This window comes from Dasypus novemcinctus, chromosome 5 (genome assembly GCF_030445035.2).
Source record: "Dasypus novemcinctus isolate mDasNov1 chromosome 5, mDasNov1.1.hap2, whole genome shotgun sequence".
Taxonomy (NCBI): Eukaryota; Metazoa; Chordata; class Mammalia; order Cingulata; family Dasypodidae; genus Dasypus; species Dasypus novemcinctus.
In genome coordinates this window covers 38,318,265-38,331,322 of record NC_080677.1, presented here as the reverse complement: position 1 = coordinate 38,331,322, position 13,058 = coordinate 38,318,265, and the positions used below count along the sequence as shown (strand labels likewise).

Below are 13,058 nucleotides of genomic sequence, written 5' to 3'. Positions count from 1 at the left end.
AGGGTCAAAGACCAGGAAATGCTCTCACTATAATTCTCATTTTCAACTGAATTGGACATGGCAACAAGAATGCAGGCCTGAATCACATTATGTTCCAGGAAACTTTAACTTTGCATCATAATGACCTGCGGCCTAACAGACGCAAATTGCAAGTGGTTTCAAAAGGATAAACTCTAATTTATATTAAACTAGTATTATAACTTAAGCAGCTCGTTTTGAAAGCAAAACTAAAAACCCTCATCATTCATGTGATGGCTTTTAAATGCATCCCTTTACATTTTACCTGTAAAATGCTCTGTGTTTGCTGACAGGTTAAATGTATACTATACACAGAGAGCCAACATTTCTCTTTGTAACACTGCACCAATCGTACTAGTTTTAGCAGCATTCTTATTATTTTAAGCTGTCTCCATTGTCTTCTAAACACCATAATTAGAAGCTGAAAAGCTTACAGCAACTAAACCCAATGAGGTCTCATTACGAACAAAATATTCTACTGTGGCTCAACAAGTGACCGTGTGTAGTCCAACAGGATGAAACCTTCAGCCTTCCTGCCCAAGCATTGCTTCAGGTATGTGTGAAGTTTTCTCTTTCAGTATTATTTGGCAACCCCATTCAAGTTGTAGTTTCTCGGTCATAATTATTTTCTCACTGGTCCCTTTGTTTCAGTTTGTGTGGCTCTCATTTTCTTATGGAGAAGGGTGGAAAAGAAAACCTGTCTGCTGGAAAGAGTTCAGAGTATCTCTTATCCATGGAGTGGTGTTTATAAATGAGTTGAATGAGGGAGTCAGTGAGCAGAGGGCTGAAATAAGTAAATTGATTGACCAAAGAAAGAGATGGGAGTAATTTTAGGGCCAAAGAAAATATCTCCCTCCACACCAGATCTGTGATTTTTAAGTTTTTTGTTTTAGCATATTTTTCCATTATACTCACATTTTCTTGTACTCTGTCCAAACTCAACTCTTACGGGAGAGATATTATATTATCAGTCATTTACACTTGAGGGTAAATGAGTCTTTTTTTTCCTCATAGAAAGCAGGAGAAAGCAGAGAGTTCTGGGTACATTTGAATAGGGTTGGGTGGGAAATTTCAAAGAAAAAATAAGTTATAATATTAAAAAATAAATCTCTCCTATTCTCATTTTTTACCTGGGACTGTTGCTTATTTGAATCCCTTGACTCAGCATATTACTGTATCTTTTTCTGTTTGATCTATGCTTGGGAATATTAGGTGGTGAACAAATGAAATTCATTTTGGTGTTCCAAAGCTGTTTCAGAAAACACTTTCCCCAAGCCAACTAGACACAGGACTACTTGGTCATGAAGTATCTCTTTAAACCAAACATGTGAAATGTGAAAATAAACCTTGGATTTTTTTTTCTTCATTTGATATTCTGCTGATGAAACACTGAACTCTGAAAAATGGGCATGTTACGATTGCTTTTAATAAATCTACTCATCTGTCATATCTGTTCAAATTATCAAGCTATATTTCTCTTATAGCTCTAGTCTTGAGAACACAATGAAGCATATCAACCAGCATAAATCTCAAGGAAACTGCTTATCTCTTCAGTCCCTTCCTAAGAGTTGTTGGATGCTGGCACTTTGAAACCATGGCTGCCCTAGTTTCTAGGACATTCCTTTTATTATTCTCCTCACCCCTTCAATTTTAGACTGAGTTTGTCTTCTCATTCCCTTCTCTTCCCTATCACCCTCTCCTCCCAAATACACACACATACACATACATAAGCAAGCAAGGACTGAGCTTGCTTGTGGAACCTGGGAGATTGACACTCGTCAAGAAGAAAGAGACTCATACAGCGTTTCTACTCCCTACCGCAGTGTGGTTCAAAATGACCCAATAACTCTGAAGCCTTTGGGCAGAGTGCCTGGGTTCTGCCTTTCAAGCAGGCTCCTCAAATGGTTTGTAAATAGATTAAACCAGAGGGCCACTGCCATGGGGATCCTATTTTCTAAAGGAAGGACCACTTATCCTAAAGTAATGCAATGATTTAATCTTCAATTCTCTCCCAGAAGAGAATTCCATATGTGCCCAAGCCAGGCACAGACTCAGAGAGAGAAAGGGTAGAGAAAGGAGAAGACTCTGCCTCTGCCTATTGTCTTTTCCACACTCACTTCGATTGTACACAGTACTGTGGAGGTCAGTTCTGGGGTGTGTCCTGGGGTAAGGGGGTGGAAAGACGCCCCACGGGCCCAGGCCCACCTGCCCGGATGGGCACTGTCCTCCACTGGCTCATCGTGATGGGCAGAGGCAGTGTCTTCACCTTCCTGCCCTTCTGCCCTGCTTGACCTCCTCAGACTTTCAGGTTCCCTACAACAGTTTCCAAACATAAAGTTCTTCCTGAATTAATTAAAAAAGAAAAAATCAGAATAGCTACATCCTTTACTTTTATTTTAAAAGATAAAAGAAAAGGTAAACCTGCTAAACGCAAAGGTTTTCATCTTTCTTTGTCCAAACATTAATTCCACCCTGATGTCCATTTCTGATGATCCTTAGCTCCTGAGCAGCAGAGGTTGTGTCTACAGAAGCCTTTTTTCTTTCCGTCTGCCTTTATCTGGAAGGAGTCTGTGATCAGAAAACCCAGGGCTGAAATTTCATTTTGTGACCCAGCAAAAGGTGAAACAGAAACTAAAAACAGCACAATCCTGAAGACACGTTCCTACGGAGCTCGGTGTATATGGCCTGATTTAATTTGCCTTGTTTGGCAGGAACTCCTGAAAAATGAACCTCTTCCTTTTTGGAGAGAAGGGCAAGAAGGGGAAGATTTTTAAAGAAAAATTCAAACTGGATCATAGGAAGGAATTTAAGAATGCTGCTAACTGAGGATAGCAATGAACTCATAGGATGAATTAGTAGTTCCCAAATTTTCCACTGATAAGGATGCTGGATCTCATTTTAAAAAATATATGTCTTTTCGATTGAAAACAAAACCAAACAAAAATTTCCTCATTGGAGTTTTGGTTCCAGGAAGTGGCTCAGACATACTTTTTCCTATTCTTCCTCTAAGTGTAGTGTAAAGACCATACTTGGTATATAAATAAGTATTAGAAGGCTCTGAACAGTGGAGAGAAGGCAACAGATCAGCTAGAGACCTTGGGCTGGCATGGTGGTTCCCTGGTTTTTTGTTTTTTTTTTTTTGCCTCAAATATCATAGACACAGAGGTGAAGAAGCCAGCAACCTGGAAACACCAAGGGAGCAGACAAATCCTGCCCTCCCTAACCAAAGGATCAGGAAAAGGGTAGACTCACAAGACAGAAAACATGTACGCAAAACTGCTCTAATCCAGCCCAGCACCACAGAATACACTGTGGCCATATCTCCACCCCAGCCAACAAAGGCCAAGTAGGGAGTCTAGACTTCTGCCCTCATGAGGCTGTAACAAGTCACCCCACAAATCCCTTGGAATGGTGTCAGAGAAGGCCAAGTAGGGAGCCAAGACTCAGTCCCTGGCCAACAGTGAGCTCCCACCACCAGCACAGTGTCCGTAGAGGCTACTTGGGGAACACGGATTTCCACCCCCTTCCAGCAGTACTGAGGAGCCCTCCCCTACCTGCTGGGATAGAATCAGAAGTGGACTAGTGAAAAGAAAAGACTTACACCACCCAGGATAACATGCCACCCCCACCACAGTGTCAGAACACTAAACTTCAGGAATGAAAGGGAAATCAAGCCATTCTCACCACTCTTATATTCAATATAGTGCTGGGAATTCTAGCCAGTGCAATGAAACAAGAAATGGATAGGTATACAGATCAGAAAAGTAGAAGCAAAATGTCCCTATTTACAGATGACATAACTGTCTATATAGCAAACCCCAAAGAATCTACAAAACAAACAAACAAAAAAACTACAAGAATTAATGTGAGTTCAGCAAGGTCACAGGATATAAAATGAACATACAAAAATCAATAGAGGGAAGCAGACATGGCTCAACTGATGGAGCATCCGTCTACCATATGGAGAGTCCTGGGTTCGATCCCCAGGGCCTCCTTACCCCGTATGGTAAGCTCGCCCACATGCAGTGCTGTGGTGCACAAGGAGTGCAGTGCCACGGAGGGGCATCTGCATGTAGGGGTGCCCGCAAGGAAAGCTGCCTCGCGTGAAAAAAGCGCAGCCCACCTAGAAGTGGTGCTGCCACAGCAAGATGACTCAAAAAAAAAGAGATGCAGTTTCCCAGTGCCACTGGATAATGCAAGCAGATGCAGAAGAACACACAGCAAATGGACAGAGAGAGCAGACAACAGAGGGAAGGGGAAAAAAATAAATAAAAAATAACTCTAAAAAAAATCAATTAGATTTCTATATACTATCGATGAATATATGAAACCAAAGTAAAAAAAATTCCATTCATAATCACTCAAAAAAAGTGAAATGCATAGGTGTAAATCTAACAAAACATGTACAGGACTTGTATGCTGAAAACTATGCCACACTGACAAAAGATATCTAAAAAGATCTAAATAAATGGAGGGACATCCCATGTCCATGGATTAGAAGACTCAACATAGTAAAGATAGATTGAATTAGCTAAGATTTAATGCAATTCCTATCAAAATCACAGCAGATATTTTTGGAGATAGATAAGGTTTTTCTAAAATTGATGTGGAAAGGAAAATAGACCCACACAAGTATGGCCAAATGATTTCTTTTTTACAATGTGAAAAAGTGATTGAATTAAGGAAAGATAGCCTTTCTAACAAATGGTGCTAGAACAATCAGATATCCATAGGTCAAATAAAACAACAATAATAAAAAAAGAACCTTAAGAACCTTGACTTATGTCACAGTCATAAAAAACTTAACTCAAAATTCATCACTGATTTAAATATAAACCATAAAACTGTAAAACTTTTAGGAAAAAACATAGGAGAAAATCCTTGACATCTATGGCTAGGCAAAGAGTTCTTAGACTTAACACCAAAACCAGCATCCATAAAAGGAAAAACTGGTAAATTGAACCTCATCAAAACTCAAAATGTTTGCTCTGTGACTCTAGTAAGAGCATGAAAAGATAATGGTAGAAAACATTTGCAAATGATACATGCAGCAAAGGACTAGTAGCTAGAATATATAAAGAGCTTTCAAAGCTCAAGAGGAAAGAAAAACAAAAGCAATCCAGTGAGAAAATTGCCAAAAGTCATGAAGAGACATTTATTTCACTGAAGAGGATACATGGATGGCAAATAAACACATGAAAAGCTGTTCAATGGCATTAGCTGCTAGGGAAGTGGATATTAAAACTACAATGAAATATCACTACCCACCTATCAGGATTAGTTAAAATAAGAAATAGGGACAACACCAAATACTGGTGAGGATGTGGAGAAACTGGGTCACTCTTATATTGTTGGTGGGAATGTAAAATGATGCAGCCTCCCTGGAAAAGGGTTTCATAGTTTCTTATAAAACTAAATATACAACTACCATACAACCTAGCAATTGCACTCTTGGGCATTTATCCCAGAAACATGAAAATGCATGCTCATTTTCATGTTTCTGGGATACAAAAATGTTTATGGCAGCTTTATTCATAATAACCAAAAATTGGAAGCGTGATGTTTTACAAGAGGATAAAACTGAAAAAAGAGCACATGGATATCTTTGAGTTATTATTTTATGACTGCATGTGAATCTACAATTATCTTGAGATAAAAAGTTGGGTTGAAAAATCCTCTATGTTTAAAGTATTCATTTCTCCAGATGTTTTAAGTAATCAAGGCTTATTTAACCACCTGCCTTTGGAGTACCAAAGTAATAAAATTCCAGAAAAATAAGGTACTTAATTTAGCCAATATTGACTTATCAGAATAAACATGAACTTTTCTTAGCTTTTAATAAACCAAAAGTAGTTGGTTTATTAAAGCAACATAGGCTGCTTTATTGTCTTAAGGGATCCTTGGGGTGTCCAAAGACCCCAGGTTGAGGGTGCATACCGCTCCAAACAGAAGCAGTTAAGTCTGGTCCAGGCACCTGTGACAGGAGTGTTGGGGGAATGTGAGTTTTATCTTAGGAAATACAAATACTGAGGAGATCAAGACAAAGGTGGGAGAATTGGAGCAGTTAGAGTCTGCCAAGAACCAGAAGAGCTCAGGATGGGTGTGGAGGAGCCAAGAGGAGTAAGCAGCTCCTGCAGAGAAGCTGCTAATAAGGAGCAACAAGACACACATAAGGACATGGTTAAAGTTGCGCAGGGAAGAAGGAAGAGAAATGGGCCTGCGTTTTCTCCATCAGAGGCATGATCACAGGCATGTCCAAGACAAAAGTGGCAGTGTGGACAGAGATGCTTGTGCCCAAGGCCTAAGAAAACATGGTGGATGAAGGGTAAAGAATACAGTTTTGTCAGACCATGGGAAGGGACTGGATGGTGACCAACATGAAACAAGCCTTGGCAGGCCCCTGCCCTGGCTGACCAAGCAAGCAGGGTTACTGAGCTTAAGCCTGCATGACCTCCAGGTGTCTAAAGGGAATTTCCAATAGTTAATAGTTGCTGATTCTCTCTCCTTCCCTTTCTCTCTTACAAACTACATCCAGTTGTTCACTACTTCCAGTCCATTTTTCTTCAATATTTCTCCAATCTGTCCTTACCTACTTATTCACACTGCTCTTGTTTTAGGGTCATCATTCATTGCTTCTTCTTACTTGGCCTTTCTGCCACCAGTCTTAACACAAATCAGATGGGATATTCCTTTCAGTTCAAAATCCCTTGTCCTTGCAGGATTAAATCCAACTTCTCAGCATCACATATAAAGTCCATTAGTATTTGAGCACAACCTAACTTTTCAACATCACAGCACACCAACCCAACACCCACAAAATCCAGCCTTACTTAAAAATTTAATTTCTAGAACATGACATGTCCTCTTGTACCTCCTTTTCTTTGTACTTTCTGACCCTACCTCTATAAAACTTCTTTCTCTCTGTCCTTTTTCCTATAACCACTCAAGTAAGGGACAGTAAAGAGCTGTGCCAAGAAAAATTAGTTAGTTCTACCATTAAACAAAACTGCATGACCTAAAAATAAAGAAATTCTGGCAATATTTACATAAGTAATAAGTACCCCAGATATCTCTCCTTGCTGTCATAGTAAATACAGTGAAAGAAAGAACTGACAGAGAAAATGATGAGAATGAAGCAGGGAGCTAGAAGCCCAGGCTCAGGGTCTGAGAGGAAAATGTCCTGCCATACTCTTGTACTATCTCTGCAATGTTGAAGACATGACGTGTTGATCACTGAAATGGATTAAAGGCCATGATTTTTATGCCCAGAGTCTCATGAAACAATAGGCAATTCCAATGTCAAGAGGTCTGAAGAGATTTTAAAATACTTTTTTGAATGGTTGGGCATTGACTGGTTCCTTCCTCTCTGATCCTCTGTGGGCTTTGAGCCAAGAGATCGATCAGAATTTTTTCCAGACCTGACATCACATGGTTCTGACATCTATTGTAATTCAAAGGTGCAAAGTATATTTAAAGATTTTAATTTAGGCTTCAGCTGCCAAAGCCACCCCTGTCTCCAGGTGCTGCTAATTTGAGAAGGTGAGGGTGTTCAGAGGCATCTCAGGCTTTTGTTCCCTCAGCTCCACTAAAACTGCTCCTGACCAAGCTTGCAGAGCCCCCCTTTTGCCAAACCCAGTACCCTATTTCCAGTCCTTGTCTGACTTGACCCATAGTAGCTTTTGGCAGATGACTATTCCCTCCTTCTTCATCCCTTTTTGGTTCCTCATCCTCTTCCCAACCTTAACATTGGAGTGCCGAGGGCTCATTTTTAAAATTTCTTGTCTTTCTCTATACTCACCCCTAAGTGACATCATCCAGGCTCGTGGCTTTAAATACCATTTACATGTTGAATACCAAATATATGTCTCTATACTCAGTGATGTGCCCGAGCACACATGGGCTCACAAGAACAGACCAAATGTGCACTTCTCTTCCCACCGCTGTAACTAATGACAGGGGCTACACCTTGATAGCTAGAAATCAGCAACGGTGGAGTATTCACACCAAAGGAGTTGGCAAATGCTATACATTGAGACAAATACACCCCTCTCCCAGAGCCAGTTGTTAAGCTCCTACTGCACACCATTTTTCCTGACCTTTCCCATTGATCTCCAGACTTGTGTCTTTTACTTCCTACTTGATATCTCCCTTTGGAGATCAAACCTAACACGTCCAAAACCAAACTCCTCTTTCCCACACCAGTCCACCTTCCCCCGCTTTCTCCGTTCAGTAAATAGCAGCTCTGTCTTTCCAACTGCTCACATCAAAACTTCATGAGTCATCTTTAACTCCTCTCTTTTCTCTCATACCACATATTCAAGCTATTAGCAAATCCTAGTGGTTTTACCATCAAAATATACCCAAGAAACTCACAATATTTACTCAAGTTGCTTCTTCAGGATACATGGATACCTAGATAATAGCCTCTCCTGAAACCCAAGAGATGGAGGAAAAGAGAGTTGTGTTTCCAGATAGTTCTCACTAATCTAATCAGATTTGCACACTGTTCTCTTCTCTACTTTGTCCCTTCCCAGTAGACTGAATTCATGCTCATGGTAAACCAAAATATCACCTGCTTCACTTTATATTGGACTCCATTGACAAACTCTCCAGGTATTGGTTTCAAAGAGAAACCAACAATAAGGATAATCTTTATCAGTGCCTCTCACTACCACATACTTTCAACCACACATGAAGGTCTGTATGAATGCTGTATTTTTACCATTATTTCAAGTTCATGCAATACAAATGAAAAATTGAAAGGCAGACTTCCCGTGAAGCTAATGAACCTTCAGCTTCAGAGTCCCTCCCTTGCCCAAGCCCAAGTGAGTGCTGAGAATGGCTGGTAGTTCTAAGGTTCTAGGTGGGGAGGAAAAGCCAGGTACAAACATCAAATGTAAGTCCAGGCCCTACTTACTAAAATTCAATTCTCTGATTATATAATCTGTGAAAAGAAAGTTGCCACACATTCCATCTAGTATTTTTTATATATTTAGGAGAGTTTTTAAAGGGTCTCAAGTCATCTTCCTAATGGCTAAATTAATTTTATCTTGATTTTATTTGGATCTTCCAGAGAGTATGTCATATTGTTACATGTACGATTAATATATATGTAACTGGGACTTTGATAACTCCCTCCCCCTCAGAGTAAAGTCAAGGCATTAATAAGGCAGCTCTTATCCCAGAATATATTAATGGCACAAAATGGAATTTCAGAAACATCAATCGTTAACATCCATCTGCTCAACAAAATTATCTTAAACAAATTGCAACTTTTTTCCCCTTAGACTACCATTTTGGAAGGTTGTACTGCCTCCATCCATCTAGAAAAGGACAGAGCAGGATCCTTTAAACTGAAAATGCAGAAAAACCACACTTAATGGCTTAAGAGAATAATGTTGTCCACAAAAATAAAAATTCCAGTTTTCCATCTTTTACAATTCTAGTTGGCTAGGCTTTGAATGGCTGAAGTGCAGATGGGTCAACTCTCTTAAATGTCATCCACTATCTTGTCAATAGTCAAGGACAAAACAAACAGATGGCTAAAGAATGGGGTGGAAGGTGGAGGGCAGATGGGGAGGGAAGCATTACATGCTGAAAATAACTCAATTCTTGGTTTAGCAAGTTGTGTGTGCAGAACCCTGCTAGAAAAGTTCACAGGAGTTATACTTTCGGAAAGACTGTAAGATTGGATTACATCTTTACAGTAATTGTCAAATAAATGGACTAGCACAGAGGAGAAGCCTTTATTGACTTTCTGTTTACCCAGAAGGGGGAGAAAAGTACAAAACAAGCTTTTCTTTACCTACAATGGCAATCTTCTAATAGCAGCACCAACTCTCTCCAAAATACAGGACTCAGAGGCTGATAATCATCTTTCGGCTCAGGTTATTGCATGCAATTTTTCACATTCATTCAGCTTTCTTCATACAGCTCTTAGTAAAGTAACTCCCTTAACAATAAAAGCTTTTATAGAGCCATTACATTGGAAGGCTAACCACTCCTGGTTTTTTTGTGTGTGTGCTTTTCCTTCTTCTTCATCTTCTTCCTTTTATTGGCTCCTTGGAATATTTATAGTTACCTTTGTTCTCACTGAAAACTTAGACATCTGCCCGTATGTGGCCATTTTTGTTGCTTTTGTTATTATGGGTATGAGATGGGCAAATGTTTGTATATATGACTGGACGGCTTATTTTTTGCACATGTGATTCTTTTTTTCATCATCTTGTCCCTGCATCTCTTCATTGTTTAGCCCCAGAATGTTCACTCCTGGACTCGTTCCACTGTGAGCTGCATGACATAAAACTTTATGAGCTGCCATGCCACTTCTTCCTGACAAACAGGTTCTCCAGTGGAGGGAGTTCTTGAGAGAGACTGGGCTTCAGAAACAGAAGCTTGATTCCCTGGACGTTGAATGAAGAGATTAAGTTTCCTGGTAAAGAGTTTCACAGAAACACGTTTACATAAGCAGAATGAGGACATTTTTGCCTGCATCAGGATAGCATGCAGGACAGAACAGAGGGCTTGCCCTACCTCTCAGTCCCACAGACACTGACACAGGACAGGTGAGAAGTTGTCCACCTTTACTGCTGCATTAAAGGACTGCATTTAGGAATTTCAACATTAGCACCAAAGTCTCCAAACTCACAGCAAAAGAGCTCGGCCTTGCCATTGTAATTCCTCCTGTTATGAAGTTCATTTTCTTTTCTGAAAGACAAGAGAATTGTTAAGACTTGCTGGTTCAGGAGCCAATGTGCCTGGACACGTAAGTGATTCAACCCACTGCGCCTCAGTTTGTACACCTGCAAAATGTGGATGATAGCAGTACTTAAAGGGTTGCTGTGAGGACTGAGATGACACAAAGGGCTTAAAACCATACCTGGCCCATAGTAAGCTAAAAGATATTGACTGGCATGATCCTCCAGTTAGAAGGTACTCCCCACAAGGGGAGAGATTTGGTCTGATTTGTTCACTCCAACACCTAGACTTTAGTAAGTGCCAGTAAATACTCGCTGCAGGAATTCCTCACCAGGTTAAACAAGGACTTGTTCCCTAAAGGAATCAGGGAGAGGAGTTCTACTAAGTTATCAAGCATGAGGAAGCCATGGTCTCCATGGAACTTTGTTCATGCCAAGAGTCCCTGTCCACAGAGGATTTCCTTCAAAGGCAGGTGTTTCGCCTCCTTTTATTACTCCCTACATTGCTAGGTCAGTAACTCTCAAACTCTTCAGAAAAACAATACAGCTTCTTCCCAAACACAAAAATCCACCTCTCCTTTCCGCCTTCCTCACTGCAAAACAGAAAAATGAGTCTCCCTCTTCCAACGCATCTGCTAGTCACGTACTGGGATCATTTCTCAGGGCTCTTCTCTGCTGTGAGCCTTGCTTTGAAGCCCAACAGCAGAGGAAAAATAAAGGATTGAGAGTTCCCATTGTTTTCAAAGCACTATAGCCATTCTTAATACATACAAAACTATTTTGTTACCAAAGAAATGTTGGCATCATGGATCTCCTGCCTTGGAATGCTGGAGTTTGCAAAGACGTTTGTATACCAAGTTGTTTCTTATTGTATGACTACAGCAGTGTGTTAACATAGGATTCATTCCGAATCCGTTTCAGCTGAGGCCCTAAAGGGATAAAACAATTGGTGGCAGGTGTGCATGTAATTTTATTGATCTATAGCCTCATTTTCCCTGTGGAGCCATGTTTAGTTTCATGGTTACTTTAGATAACTGGATGAGTTAAAGGAAAACCCAATCCCTTGCATTCTTCTGGGCAGCCAGTTCACAATGTGCAGTCCCTGGGAGAACCACAAGCAGCTTTGCTCATGGAGGGGGCAGGGGTGCTTCACTGTTGACTGAGCCTGCCTGAGGGTTTTCTCTGTTACCAGATTCCCTCAGAAACTGCTGAGTTCTGTGTTGAGCAGGATTGGATATAGTGGTCAGCTCTACTCAGCGTCACAAACAGGCCACTCCCAACCTAGGCCAGCCCTGGAGAATCTGGGCATTAGTGCAGAGATCAAGGACTTACTGGAATTTATAGCCACTTCTGGAAGCCCTGGGGACTCTGGAAAGTCATGGACTCCTTCTGTCCAGCCCAGGGCATAGACAGGAAAAATAGCTGTTGCTTTTATAGGTACTGCAGAGGAAGCACCTGGGCCATTCAAATGTATCTCTGGTGGCCAGTGGGTTATGTCATGCTTTTCTAGCACAATCAAAGGACACATCACTAACCTCTGACTGGTTCTGTCCCCACCTTCTTAGTGGCTGTGCTCCCCGGTAGCCAAGTATGGAATATGTGTGTTGCTGAGTCCCAACTTAGCGTCCGAAGGATGGAAGAAAACACAAACTCCTTGTACTCCTGTGAGTGCAATATAGCTGTAGTAGTAAGAGTGGATTTTAAAAAACATAAGGACATTTTCTAAACAACAGAGAAGCATTTGTTTTTAAAAGTCTAAAGTAGATATTCAGTGTCTGCGGTCTTTGAGACAGGAAATCTCAAGAACAAAGACATTAGGATTGGGCTAAAAGTGGAGAATGTCCAACCAGAAGACCTACTTAGCTGTAGCCACCAAGGACGCCACCATGAAATCATGACCAACGTGGAGTTTCCCCCAAGTGGTCTTAGGGAAAACCTCACTTGAACAGCTCCATTCCTGTAGAGGCCAAGTGAACATTGGAGGGCGCTGTCAGATCTCCCCCCGCTTAATTCTTTATCTATTTCAGGAGCTAGAGGAGCAACGACAATGAGAATGAAGTTCAATGCATCTCTCCACTGCTACAGAACAAGAACAAACATCCTGCAAGTTTTATGGTGCTTTCTTTCTCCATGTGAAAGATCAATTTACATCCACTACACTGAGTTAGCTCAGTTTTAATTGTGCCAAAATGAATAAAGTTTTATTAGTGAAATATTGAAACATAGATTCCAAATATTATGATCTTAAAGTTATAGAATAATCTAATGCAGGAAGGGGCAGGTCGGGGTGAGGCATCTCAGATTTGTTTTTCCCAAATAATGAAAAAAATAATGTTTGGGGTC

The 13,058-nt window shown here is 40.6% G+C and overlaps 1 long non-coding RNA gene across 1 annotated transcript; it reads left to right on the top strand.

Moving 5' to 3' along the window:
- Positions 1-369: 369 nt before the first annotated feature.
- LOC139438923 (uncharacterized) lies at positions 370-12,928 on the top strand. The gene is made up of 2 exons (XR_011648752.1): positions 370-571; positions 12,743-12,928. It is a non-coding gene; the product is annotated as an uncharacterized lncRNA (long non-coding RNA).
- The last annotated feature ends 130 nt before the right edge of the window (positions 12,929-13,058 follow it).